We start from the raw sequence: 13,417 nt of genomic DNA, 5'->3' as shown, positions 1-13,417 counted from the left end.
TTGAACCTCTTTTACATTACGAGGTACCGGAAAGTTTTTTACTGCTTCCACTTTTTCAGCTTCTGTCTTGATGCCTTCGCCTGAGATGACATGACCTAAATAGGTGAGAGCTTTTTGAAGGAGATTAAATTTTTTTAGATTAAGGGTAAGACCAGCTTTTTCCAAAAGGCTAAAGACATATTGAAGGTGAATAAGGTGCTGGTCAACAGTGTTGGAATAGACCACAATGTCATCAATGTAGACAAAGCAAAATTTTCCTATTACATCTTTCAACACATGATTCATTAAGCGTTGGAAGGTAGCTGCAGAGTTCTTTAAACCAAAAGGAAGACGTAAAAAATGGTATAAGTTGTTCTTTACCACAAAGAATGCTTTCTGGGTCCATACTGACCTGCCAGTATCCACTCTTCAGGTCTAAAGAACTAAACACTGTAGCTCCGTGAAGTAAATCACAGATTTCTTGGACTTGAGGCATAGGAAATCCATCCAGGTGTGTTTTGGCATTTAGGGCTCTATAGTCTACACAGACACGTGTGCCACCATCCTTCTTTGGTACTAAGACCACCGGAGCGGACCAGGGAGATGTTGAGGGTTTGATGATGCCTTCCCTAAGCATAGACTCAATTTCTTTGTCCAGAAACTGTTGTTTAGCCACAGGAATTGGGTACGCTTTTCTTCTCACGGGAATTTCATCCACTGTTAATATTTGGTGACTGATGATGGTGGTGTGACCCAGTTTATCAGTACACACAGTTGGCCAACTCACAAGCATACTTTCCAGCATCCGCTTTTCTGTAGTTGTTGCATCTGCATGTTCCACCAACTGCTGAATGATTCTTGTAGTTTCTGCAGATACTGTTATCTTCCCTGTAGCAAGATACAGACTAACAGGATTGTAAGTAGAACTGCAACATGTAAAACTATGACCATCATCATCTTCAGTGGGTAACCTATAGGTATGATTAGTGAAATCCAAAACTGCTGTCAATAAAAACTGTAGTCCTATGATGACAGGAACAGAGAGGTCGTGGTCGCTTATAATAAATAATTCAATGGGAAAATTCTGTCCATGCAATGTACATTGCCAACTCACCCTTCCCAGAGCAGTCTGCAACTGTCCATTTGCCAGTGTGAACCTCTGTCCTTGGCTGGACTTCCAAATCTCACCATCAAACTTTAATAACCTCCAGTGTGATTCCTGAATCAATGAAAAAGTACTGCCAGTGTCTACTACAGCATAATACTTGTGACTTCTTAAACATACTGGGAAGATGAGTGTTTTTTACCTCTGCATGTGTTTGTTCACAATGAATGGCTGCATTATGGGTGAAGGTTTTCTTGGGTGGTCTGTTGTCAGGCCTTTTGTTTTGACTTTGTGTTTCCTGTTGGACTTGTCTCCAGTATGCTCTTTCCTCCAAAAGATCTCTTTCCACTAAAGTGCCAAGTCGAACCAACTCATCCACTGTAAAAACGGTCCCCCTTAAAATACTAGCCAGGCGTGGTTTGCAATTACGTAAAATTGAGTGTATAATGTCTTTCTCTTTCATGTTTGGCTTCCACCGTAGACATAATGCACGATAGCGAAATGCAAACTCTCTGATGTTTCTCTTCTTCATGGTCTTCAGATAAAAAGGAGTGTAAAAACATGACTTTAAACTGTTTCCATGTCTTAATGTTCTTTTTTTCTGCAAGCCACCAGTCTTTTGCAGTATCCGACAACACAGATGTCAAAGTAGCTAAAATTTCTGGATCACTGAGGGGTCTCACAGCTAGATATTCCTCACACCTTTCAATAAAAGCCACCGGATCCTCTTCTGAACCTCCGTATCTGGGGAAGTCTAGTTTGATTGGAGCTGCATACTTTACCACATAAGAACAGCTGTCTAAAACACCTACTGGAGTGGACGTAGTGGGGTTTGGTACTGGATATGTACTTGGTGTAACAGGCTGCATAGGTGAACTGGGTTGGTATCGGGACATCATACGTTTGAGCTGTACATCTCGTCTCTTGAGACAGTCTATAACAGACTGGGTTAAATCTTGTAGTTGGTTTTCCAGATTTTGTTTGACTCTATTACTCTCTCTCTCTATTTTGTATACAACCATTTGCTCTATAGCATCTCTTTGATTGTCAATTACTACATGTAGATCTGTTACCTGAGTCTCTACACGGTGAAGGCGACTTTGCATGTCTTCCACTGTTCGGTTAAATTTCTCTTCAAGGTTTACCACTCTTTCCATTAACTCTCCTGACAATCCTGCCATTGCAGGGTATTCTTCAGGTGGAGGAGGTGGTAAAAAGTCTTGTTCATCTTGGATGCTTCCTTCTTCCTCTGCATCACCATCTGAATCAATATAAAGGTTGCTGAATGTGGATATAAGGTCACGTACAGGCTCCCGGCGTGTAACAAATGAACCAACAGTGAAATCTGGATCTACTGACCCATCCACTGCATCGGGTTTTGACGTGGCCATAACCAAAGCTATCTATAGATGTATTTATGGACCAGAAAACAAAGAGACTAAAAGCTTTGACAATAAATTTGAAATTGGTTTGTAAATTATGACAAAGGGTATAGCCAACAAAGTAGACAATCTGAAATATGCCGATGATTAAAACCAGCTGGGACGTCCCTGTTCGGGCGCCAATGTAACGATTTTTTCTTTTTATAAACTCGTTATCATATTTTTAAATCAGGGTACCATCCACCAAGAGTGCTTTAACTCATTTTACTAAACATCAAAATCAGAACATATGAAAAACACAAATCATAATCTCAAATGCCACTATAAAGTCCATTCATTGAATATAAGTCTTGGAAGAGTTCATTGAGTCTTTCAGTCCATAATTTAATAATTAGATAGATCTCACCGGGCCTTTGTAGATATAATTAATTCCATCAAGAGTCTATAGAAGTCCTTGTTGGGTCCAATACAAGATGAAATCCTTTCCAGTTAGTTTGTGAATACTGGGCTTGTTTCCCACAGTCCATCCAACCAGCAAGTTGTTGATGCAAGACACAAACATTTACAACAATTGAATAGAGACAAAGATAATCTTCCAGACCAGAATGAAGAAATAAAAAAAACCTTCTGAAAAAGAAAACAGTACAAACTTTCTATTAGCAACACTTGCATAAAGTTTGGTTAAATATATAAACAAAAGTAACAAACAACTTACATTGAGCTTTAGAACAAACAAGTTCCTCAATAAGGTTCCTTAGCACAGCACATTACAATGTGGTGCTTCTCCAAACCATCTCCTTTACCACATGGTTCCCCTTTTAAGTTGAGAACTGCCCTTCTAATAAGATTACTGCCACTTAGTGGTTGGGGTTGGGAATTGGCAGTAACAACTGTTACACACTGACAGGTTGCCACTGTTGGGCCCTTGAGCAAGGCCTCATTGCTTAGATTGTATACTGTCACAACTGTAAGTCGCTTTGGATAAAAGCGTCTGCTAAATGCCGAAAATGTAAATGTAAAGTGCCCATGCTAAGTCATGTCCAGTGTGGACACACGGGCATTAGCAAGATCATTTAGATGATTGCTTGTAAAAGACATTGAACCTAAACACACTGTACGATGATCTATCTCACAACAACTGCTGGTAATGTCCTGGTACTGAATACCACATGACTCCTTCAGTTGTCTTGTGGAGTCCATGTTTGGCACATCAGAGCTTTTTTGACAGCATTTTAGATTGTGTTGATCAGTGATGGTATTGGCTGACTGGGCATCAACACATAATTGGCTATGTGTGATGTGGGATGGCTGAGAAGCTGTGATGTACTGTCGAACTGTACAGGGTATTCCTGCCTTGCTGTAACAGAACTAATGTTTATTTCATGGTATGAACATGTACAAGTTAAGATGAAAACACACAGATAATGGGTGAAGATTCTTTTTACTGCTTGACTGCTGCAGTGGACAATCACCAGAATCACTAACCTGGTAAACAATACAAACTGTGATTATCCAACATTAGTCAGGGTGGCCAACTGAAGGTGTGGATGATTTAAGAAGTGTGAGGATACTTTATGCTTTGTTGGCAGTGTTAAATGGTTTTGTAAGTTTGGTTTAAGTAATTGTACTCACAGGTTTTCATCAGGCATGCAGGCAGCTTTACTGAGAGGTTAAAGACCCGAGCACTGAGGGTTGATGGTATTTGAAGTCTTTGGACTGCACCATTTTGGAAATGTTCTATTCTGAATGTATGTGTGGGGGATTGTAAGTTATCCTTTGTATGATATTCTTATATGATTGTGTCAGTGATATTGTCTTAAGGTAATTAATATGAAGCTATGTGAGTAGTGGATTCAGGGATTCAGTGATGTCACTTACAATACAGTTTATACACCTGTGACTCGCTGCAGACTTTCTCTTTTCTCGTCTCACCTTCAAGACCGACAGTACAGCCCGGCGACACTGGGTCAGAGCTACGAATTTTTTCATCCTCTACGGGCTGTGAATACCACAGCGGGATCTGGCAACCTATTTCACCTGGAGCACGCTCCGTGTGAGAATGGGCTAGAGAAGCTGTGTTTGTTACTGGATTTTCTTCATTTCCCACTCGATGTGGAATAAGCTGAAATGGTAACGATCTGCGTGAAACTCAGGTTAGTGAACGCTGTATTTACAACGTGAGTTAGCTCGCTCTAACCTAGAGTGTTACTTGGTTTTGAGTGGAGCACGCTGCTCGAAAAGTTATAGCTCCGAGCGCCAACAGCTCGTCTTTCTTCACCTACAGTTGTACTCGGTGTTAAGTGACGCCCACCACTCATTCGCTTTAACGAGTGGTTTTCTCTTAATCGCTAAGCTCTACCAGCACAACCCCTTCACCTAGAGTTGCATACTCGGTGTTAAGTGAAACTGACGGCTCGTGATATTACAGCAATAGCCGTTTTCACCTCGAGTTTGTACTCGGTGCAGTTTTTTACTCCTTTTAGTACTACTCAATACTAGGAGTGAAACAGCGATATCAACAACGCAGAACCGTCAAGCTTTTAAACGGTTGTAACCAGTGCTTTGCTGCCTTGGAGACTTACGACAGGAAGGAGCTATGCCCTTCATGTCTTGGGTTGGATCACCTTCGTGAAGCCTTGGTGAACCCCTGCATGGATTGTGCTATTATTCCAATAGACCGCCACCGAGAACGGTTGGCGGGGCTGGAGGTTGGGTGCGAGGCTGCGTTACCCTCAGAGGGACCGGGGCCTATGCAAAGGTAAAAGAGACGGTCCATGGCGCTGTCGGAACGCATGGCCTTGTTCTCTGAAGAATTGTCTCAGCTGAAGTCATTATTTATGAAGCTTAGTGACAAACTAGATGCTTGTAGTATTCCAGAGCCTGAGTTAAAGTTGCCTAAAGGTCCTGATAGTGCTTCAGAAAAAGCGGATGACGCACTTTCTACCTTAGCATCAAATGCCGAATTCTTTCAGGATTTTCTGCAGCCGGGTGGTTCCCCGCCGACGGCTTCAGCGCAGTCGGGTGCTCCGACGGCCACCCCTGAGCACACCGCTCAAGTTGGCCAAACTAGGACTTGATGCCCCAAATCCTACAGCCCCAAAAGCTAGTAAGTTTTTTATGCGGGCTGTCCCTGCCGAAGAAGATTTCACTGCCGAATTCACAGCCGGGTTCCACACGAGTAACCAGCGTTCGCGGGCAAGTGCCGCAGAGCTGGCACTAGCATGCTTGGCAAATGCTGCTTCCATGGGACTTAGCCAGATGCCAGCGGTGGATGCTTGTGTGGCGTCTAAGATGGTGTCTGCTGATGCTTTTACGCCCAGACCCACGTTGCCCCAGTGCTGAGTGTAGACGCACTGATGGGATGTTTTCTAAGGCACATGACACTGCAACTAGGATGGTGAAAATAGCTAACTCTCTCTCTCTTCTACTTCTGGCCTTGCAGTCTTCTCTACAAGGTACTGATAGTAGTGGACCGGTGGATGAGCTCTTAAATACAGCCCTACAATCAGTCGGCTACTTGGCCCGGAACCATGGGAGACTGATAGGGACACTGATCCATGGGCGCCGTCAAGTGTGGTTGGCCCAATTATTGCTTTCTGAAACCTGTAGAACGACAATCAGGTCACTGCCCCTGGTGCCAGGATACGTTTTTGGCCCTCCGGTCAAAGAAGCCCTCTAGAACTGAAGCTTCTCGAGGTTTTCACCGCTTTCGCCACTCAGGAGTGTCAAACCGCCCTCCACCACGCACGTACTTGCGGAGCTCAGAGCCACAGTCAAGACCCAAGATGCAGAATGTGCCACGCCAGACAAAACCTTCTGTTCGTGGGACCAGGTCAATGCCGCGCAACCCCTATTCTAAGGGGAGCGCCGCCCATAACCGTCACTGACGGGCTTCAGCCAGTGGAGAAACCGCTGAAGACCCAGCACATGACATGATGGGAAAGTATGGTTACAGATCAGTGGGTTCTCAAAGTCATGTCATCAGGCCGTCACCGGCCCCCCCTCAGTTCCTCACCGAGGGTAACTTCAGTGCTAAACAAAGTTCCTCCATTCTCTCAGGAAGTTTGTTCTCTCCTGAGGAGAGGAGCAATAGAGGTTGTGGACCCTCATGTTCAACCAGAGGGCTTCTATTCAACATATTTTCGGCCGATTCTGGACCTCTGTCCATTGAATTTCTACCTGAAGGTTCTTTCCTTTCGAATGCTCCACACGGCGACTGTTCTTCGCAGTGTACAAAAATGGGAACGGTTCACCTTAGTGGATCTACGAGATTTGGTCTTTGGACGTTCGTCTTTTGGTTCAGGGCGTTATTCATTTTTCGTTTTAAGATTAAAAATCAAATAACAAACAAGCAGAAATTAAAAAACGGCTCATATTTTAATTTTCCAAAATCAACATTTTATCAGTTCAAGTGAAAATAAACACACGAGCACGTGCATGCGCTGACAAGTGTTGAGAAGACAGAGCAAAAAGTAATAATAACATTACACCGCATCCCGTTCTGACTTTTGTGTCTGCCTTGGTTTTTCCTGCCCTTGTAATTCACACAAGAAGTATTTTTCTTAAAAAAAAAAAAGTGCCATTCTAAGAAAAAAGAATGTTGTTTTATAACGTCTCACCTGTCATGTAATGTGAATTACAAATATATTGTCTGGCCCTAGTTAAGAATGTTAAGTGTACTATGCTAGGGCATAGGGAGCGAGTGTGTAGGGAAGATCTCAGAAATGATCATCTCCGGCTGTGTCTATGTTTTTTTGCACTGAGCTTGTGTGACAGTAAACCCCCACTCAAATGTTTGGACTTTGAATTATTTTACATTATTTTACATCACCGTCGTTACAACATTAACATTTACATTTTTTTTTTACCTCAATTCTGTAATACAGACATAACTAATCGTACACGTCACTGTGTAACTATTACATCATTTAATGCAGTTTAATCAGCGTTCTGCTTCATGCACTTTTAAGAAATAGCTTTAACTAAAAACTAACCAAATAACTTTTTAAAATATATTTAATTGTTGTTTGCTCCTTGTTTACTGCAGAGTTAGTTCGTGCAATTTTATTTATTTTTGGATGTTTATTGGCCGAGAACAAGACATACTATAATACAAGATAAATAAATAAATGAGTCTTGGACGTCAGGCGATCATCAAGTGTAAAACTAACTTGACCACGTACAACGTCCAGTACGGAAATCACTTCCCCATAATGTTTGTTTTTTGCAGATAGAGCAAATATCTGCACGTCACAAATTCAAACACAAAAGTCAGAACAACAGGAGACGCGTCGTTACGTTATTATTACTTTTTTAACACTTGTGCTTGATTTACACTCTCTATATATTAAGTAAATACGTGCATGTCAGTGCACTCCATGTTTTCCCGTTTTTCAATATTGGTTTTTGAAACGATAAAAGAAAAACGGCTCGTTTTCTTGTTTTTCAACTTTGGGATTTGAAGTGAAAAACAAATTACCAAAGGTACACGGACCTGGAATGTACCAGAGGACACGTCTCTAACATGAACAGCAAAGTCACAGTGCAAGAATAAAAACACAAAGACATGTTTTAGAAAACTTTTTTTTTGTACCGATCTGTATGGCATTAACATTATTTTAAAAGAACGGCTGTATTAAATGACCTGTTTCTATTTGGTGTTACAGTTGTGTTTTCTTCTGGGTGAGTGGTGCCAATATTTTGCACAGAGCTGAAAGCAAGAGTTTCAGGGGTATTGTTCAATGGTCTGTTTAAAGGTCTGGTCTGGTTTGGCTGGATGGGACGAGGTGGCCGAGTGGTTAAGGTGATGGACTGCTAATCCATTGTGCTCTGCACGCGTGAGTTCGAATCCCATCCTCGTCGAAAACAACACCTTTAAACATTGAACAAATCCCTTGAAACTCTTGCTTTCAGCTCTGTGCAAAATATTGGCACCACTCACCAGAAAAAAAACACGACTCTGTAACACCAAATAGAAATAGGAATCCTCCTCTGATCTGAGTGCAGGTGTTTTCTTTTGTAATTGCGTGTGGCAGAAGGCTCTTCAGAAGGCTGGATCGGCCTGAAAACAGGTGAAAATGGTAACACAAACGTACTGATTTGCTACCTATTCACCTGTTTGTTCTTCCTCATATGGTCAATAGGCGGCGATATTTTCAAAGCAAACCAAGTTAATTCAAGAGAGCTTTTAAAAGTGCTTTAGTTCGACGAGGATGGGATTCGAACCCACGTGTGCAGAGCACAATGGATTAGCAGTCCATCGCCTTAACCACTCGGCCACCTCGTCTGGTCATGTCCAGTGGAATGCTTTTCTGGTCCAATTGCAGATGTGTCATTTGGGGTGGAAAGAGCCAACACAGACGTTTTAAATTGCTACTCTTACAGCCGTTTGCTTTTCCACACATGGTCAAGAGGCTGCAATGTTTTCAAAGCAGACTGAGGACATTTGAGTGCGCTTTTAAAAGTGCTTTCACCTCAAAGAGCACAATGGATTAGCAGTCCATCACCTTTTTTAAGATTTGTAAAAGACTAAAGAGCAGAGAGCTCATTTTATTTTAGTTCTCTTTAAAACCGGCTGTCAACAAATAATGCACTAATGCAGCGTGCCCACACATTCTGGTAAATATCCAGATATTTCTTAAATGGGAGCGTGTGTGAGTAGTACCAATATGATTTAAAGGTGAGAGCTTAATTATCAAACCTGAAAGCAAGTGCGTCAGAGTTTAGCTTGATGTTAAAAGGGCTGAACTTCAACGAGGATGGGATTTGAACCTACACGTGCAGAGCACAACTCGGCCACCTCGTCTGGTCAAGCTAGGAGGAATGCTCCTCTAAACTATTTCCTTTTGTAATCGAGTGTGGCAGAAGGCTGGATTGAAAACAGGTGAAAATAGGTAACACAGACGTACTGAATTGCTTCTCCTCACGCCTGTTTGTTCTTCCTCGTGTAGTCAATAGGCGGCGATGTTTTAAAAAGCAAACGGAGGTCATTCAAGAGAGCTTTTAAAAGTGCTTGTACTTCGATGGGATATGAACCCTCGCGTGCAGAGCACAATGGATTAGCAGTCCATCGCCTTAACCACTCAGCCACCTCATCTCATACTGAATGGTGAAATACGTTTCTGGGCCGATCGGTCAGATTGATCAACCCAGGCAGCTTGTGTCTTTGTGTCTTTATTCTTGCACTGTGACTTCGCCGTTCATGTTAGAGATGCTCTTAAAAAATTACAAGGGATTCAGGATTTTGTAGATTTGTAAAAGACTGAAGTGCAGAAAGTTCCAGAGTACCATTTTATTTGAGTTCTCTTTAAAACTGTCTTTAATGATGCACTAATGCAGCATGCGAGCACATTCTAGTAAATACCTAAAATACTTCTCAAAAGGGAGCGTAGCTGTTCAAGCCACCTGGGTTGATCAATCTGACCAATCGGCCCAGAAACACATATTACCAAGCAGGCTGAGACGAGGTGGCCGAGTGGTTAAGGCGATGGACTGCTAATCCGTTGTGCTCTGCACACATGGGTTCGAATCCCATCCTCGTCGAAGCAAAAGCACTTTTTAAAGCTCTCTCAAATGTCCTCAGTCTTTGAAATTGAAAACATTGCAGCCTATTGACCATGTGTGGAAAAGCAAACGGCCGTACGAGTAGCAATTTAAGATGTCTGTGTTGCCTCTTTCCACCTGATTTCAGGCCAATCCAGCCCTCTGAAGCGCCTTCTGCCACGCTCAAATTCAAATGACGCATCTGCAATCGGACCAGGAGCATTCCTGCCGGCTATCGTGCGTTTCTGGTCTGACTGATCAACACGTCAGCTTGAACTGCTGATCTATTTGCATCTGATTACTTATGTAATCAAGGGTGATCTAACACATTAGCCAAGGACGAGGTGGCCGAGTGGTTAAGGTGGTGGACTGTTAATCCATTGTGCTCTACACGCATGGATTAGAATCCCATCCTCGTCGAAAACAACAACTTTTAGGCTTTTGATGCATGCTCAATAAACCAGCTACACAAATCCACAAAGTGGAAACCTTTAAACCACGGGAGGTAACTAATCCGTATGTCATTAAGATCATATTAAAAGAACTGCTGAATAAGATGAACTGTTTTTTTCTTGTTAGTAGCGCCAATATTTTGCACAGAGCTGAAAGCAAGAATTTCAGGGGGTTTTGTTCAATGTTTAAAGGTTTGCAGATAGAGCAAATATCTGCACCTCAAATATACAAACACAAAAGTCAGAACAACAGGAGACACGTTGTTAGTTTATTATTACTTTTTTAACACTTGTACTTGATTTACACTCTCTATATATTAAGTAAATACGCACTCGTGTGTTTATTTCCAGTTGAACTGATAGAAAATGTTGATTTTGGAAAATTCAAATACGAGCCGTTTTTTTATTTCTGCTTGTTTGTTATTTGATTTTTGATCTTAAAATGAAAAACGATTAACGCCTGTTTTCCCGTGTTTCAATATTGGTTTTTGAAACGATAAACGAAAAACGGCTCGTTTTCTTCAACTTTGGGATTTGAATTAAAAAAGGAATGACCAAAGGTACACGGACCGTTCCGATAGCACCAGAACACAGACGGTTCCTACAGTGTGCAATTATAGCCCGGGTGTTCCAGTTCAAAGTTCTACCCTTCGGGTTATCTCTGAAAACCCTTCAGAGATAACGTCACACCTTGATGCTCTGAACAGAGACCAGACTGTCAGATTGGTAAAATCTTCAGATAATACTGCAGGACCAGAGAGACCCTGCCATCAGAGGCCAAAGTCCTGCCCATTATTAAAGAAGGACAGTACTTGTAATGCTGCAGGGGCTTCTGCCAGCCAAACACCTGAAAACCCAACTGGTGAGTAAAAGTTTGAGATGAGGTTCTGTTTAAAATTTATTGTCAAAGTTCATATAGTTTCATTTTAACATTCATTCTTTGTTTCTTTGATTTAAAGGCAAGAAACAAAAGAAGAAGAAAAGTGTTCGTTCTTTATTCATGATGGCCTGGAAAGTGGTGAAACGGACCTTCACCAGAAGATCCAACAAGATAGCTCCAATCTAATCGTCCACCATTTATTTTACCACCAGCCAAAACTGAGCAGAATTATACACTCCTTAGCTAGATCATTATCAGGGACATGTCTTGGGTCCTCGCTTAGAGAGACCTGAAGAACCACGTTCCACCAGGAAGACTTCATTGTTGTTAGACTTGTGTGCAATCCTGTCTTGTGTGCGCCGCCTGAAACTCGGCATGAGAGTGTCGTTCTTAAGGTTCTCGTGGCACCAGGTCCAAAGCTCTCTTGAATATGGCAAAGGAGCTGTGGACATGGGCGCATCCAAAGTTCCTTTCTCTGCAGGCTGTTCACCTAGCAGGGGCGGCCAACAGGACAGTGGACGCCCTCTCAAGGCAGCCTCTGAGCCCCAGTCATTAGAGACTTCACCCAGAGATGGTTCATCTAATATGGGAGAAGTCTGGCCAGGCACAGGTTTCTCCAACTGTGGCTCTGGCCCTTAGGGCCAACAATGAACTCTCCTCATGTCTTCTGAGAGTGCAAAATACTGTCCTGAATGCTAGAGCAGCATCTACTCGAGCTTTGTATGATAGCAGGTGGCAGTAATTTGTGAACTGGTGCACGGAACAGTTGGTTGACCCTCTTTCCTGTTCAGTGGAAACAGTGCTTTTGTTTTTACAAGTGTTGCTGGACTCAGGGAGGTCTTCATCCACCCTGAAGATCTACGTGGCTGCTCTGTCGAGCCGGTTGACCTTGAATAACGGTGCATCTCTAGACTCACACAAGCTTGTTGTGGCCTTCTTCAAAGGTGCGAGGAGGCTTAGACCCCCCCCTCCTTCCGTGGTTTGCCCACCACTTTGTGACCTTCCCTTGGTGCTTGAATATATTTGTAATGCTCAGTTTGAGCCTCTGGACCAGGTTGGTCTCAAGTGGTTGTCCCTAAAATTAGCATTTTTGCTTGCTATTGTTACAGCAAAGCATGTTTGCGAGTTGCATGCGCTTTCAGTTAGCCCCAAGTGTCTCAGATGGAGCCTGGATGGGGCATCCGTTACCTTGAGACCAAATCCAGCTTTTCTTCTGAAAATACACAGGACAGAATTTATCAACCAGTCCATTAGTCTAGTGGCATATAGCGATCAGTCTGGCTCCAGGCGTCCTTTACCCGCATGGTCATCTGGTCACTCTGTCTGAAGAGTTTCCACATCTTGGGCCGCTTTAAGAGGGGTCCCCATTGCGGAGGTCTGTGCGGCGGCCACTTGGTCTTCGCCATGTACGTTTTCATGCTTTTATAATGTGAATGTTGCAGCCTCATCTAGCTTGGCACCGGCTGTCCTGTCCCTTACCACGAGTGGAAGTTGAAGCACTCCTCGTGACGGCGTGGGCATAAATCATCCACTACTTAAGTACCGTAAGTACCAGGGTTCCTGGTCACTCGGAGTATGCGAGACGTTCCAGGTTCCTGAGGAAGTCTGCAGCGAGTCACAGGTGTATATATTATAAGTGACATCACTGCAGGGGTCACGTGTGACTAATTTGGTATACAATTATCTCGGTCTAGAGCGCACACGTGCGGGATCATCCACTACGTAAGTACCGCCCTGGCGGTCATCCACTACTCACATAACCACAGTTACAGTCGTAACTAGGGTTATTTATTAATGTAATGATGTAATGTAATGGTTTAACCTAGACCAATGTATGCTTGATAATGGTGAACTTGTGGAAATGCTGAGTTACCTGTAACTGGTTTTGTCTAATAACACAGAGTATTTAAGAAGCAGACTTCAGCCAATGTGGGCAGAGATATTTTCTTTTTGTCAACTCTTATGTTGATAATGTATTGTAGGAATACTGATTAAACACACTCACACATTCAAAACACCAATAAATATGCAGTGTATTGTTGATGACCAGTGTAAAAATGACATGAAACCCTATTTA

At 42.7% G+C, this 13,417-nt stretch overlaps 3 non-coding genes across 3 annotated transcripts; 2 read left to right on the top strand and 1 right to left on the bottom strand.

Annotated features, from left to right (window-relative positions):
* Window positions 1–8,246: 8,246 nt before the first annotated feature.
* On the top strand, window positions 8,247–8,328 carry trnas-gcu (transfer RNA serine (anticodon GCU)). The gene has a single exon. It is a non-coding gene; the product is annotated as a tRNA-Ser (tRNA).
* A 342-nt stretch (window positions 8,329–8,670) lies between these two features.
* On the bottom strand, window positions 8,671–8,752 carry trnas-gcu (transfer RNA serine (anticodon GCU)). Its single transcript has one exon. It is a non-coding gene; the product is annotated as a tRNA-Ser (tRNA).
* A 1,174-nt stretch (window positions 8,753–9,926) lies between these two features.
* trnas-gcu (transfer RNA serine (anticodon GCU)) lies at window positions 9,927–10,008 on the top strand. The gene has a single exon. It is a non-coding gene; the product is annotated as a tRNA-Ser (tRNA).
* The last annotated feature ends 3,409 nt before the right edge of the window (window positions 10,009–13,417 follow it).

Source organism: Trichomycterus rosablanca, chromosome 1 (assembly GCF_030014385.1).
Source record: "Trichomycterus rosablanca isolate fTriRos1 chromosome 1, fTriRos1.hap1, whole genome shotgun sequence".
In the NCBI taxonomy this organism is placed as follows: Eukaryota; Metazoa; Chordata; class Actinopteri; order Siluriformes; family Trichomycteridae; genus Trichomycterus; species Trichomycterus rosablanca.
This window is presented reverse-complemented; position numbering and strand designations above follow the sequence as displayed.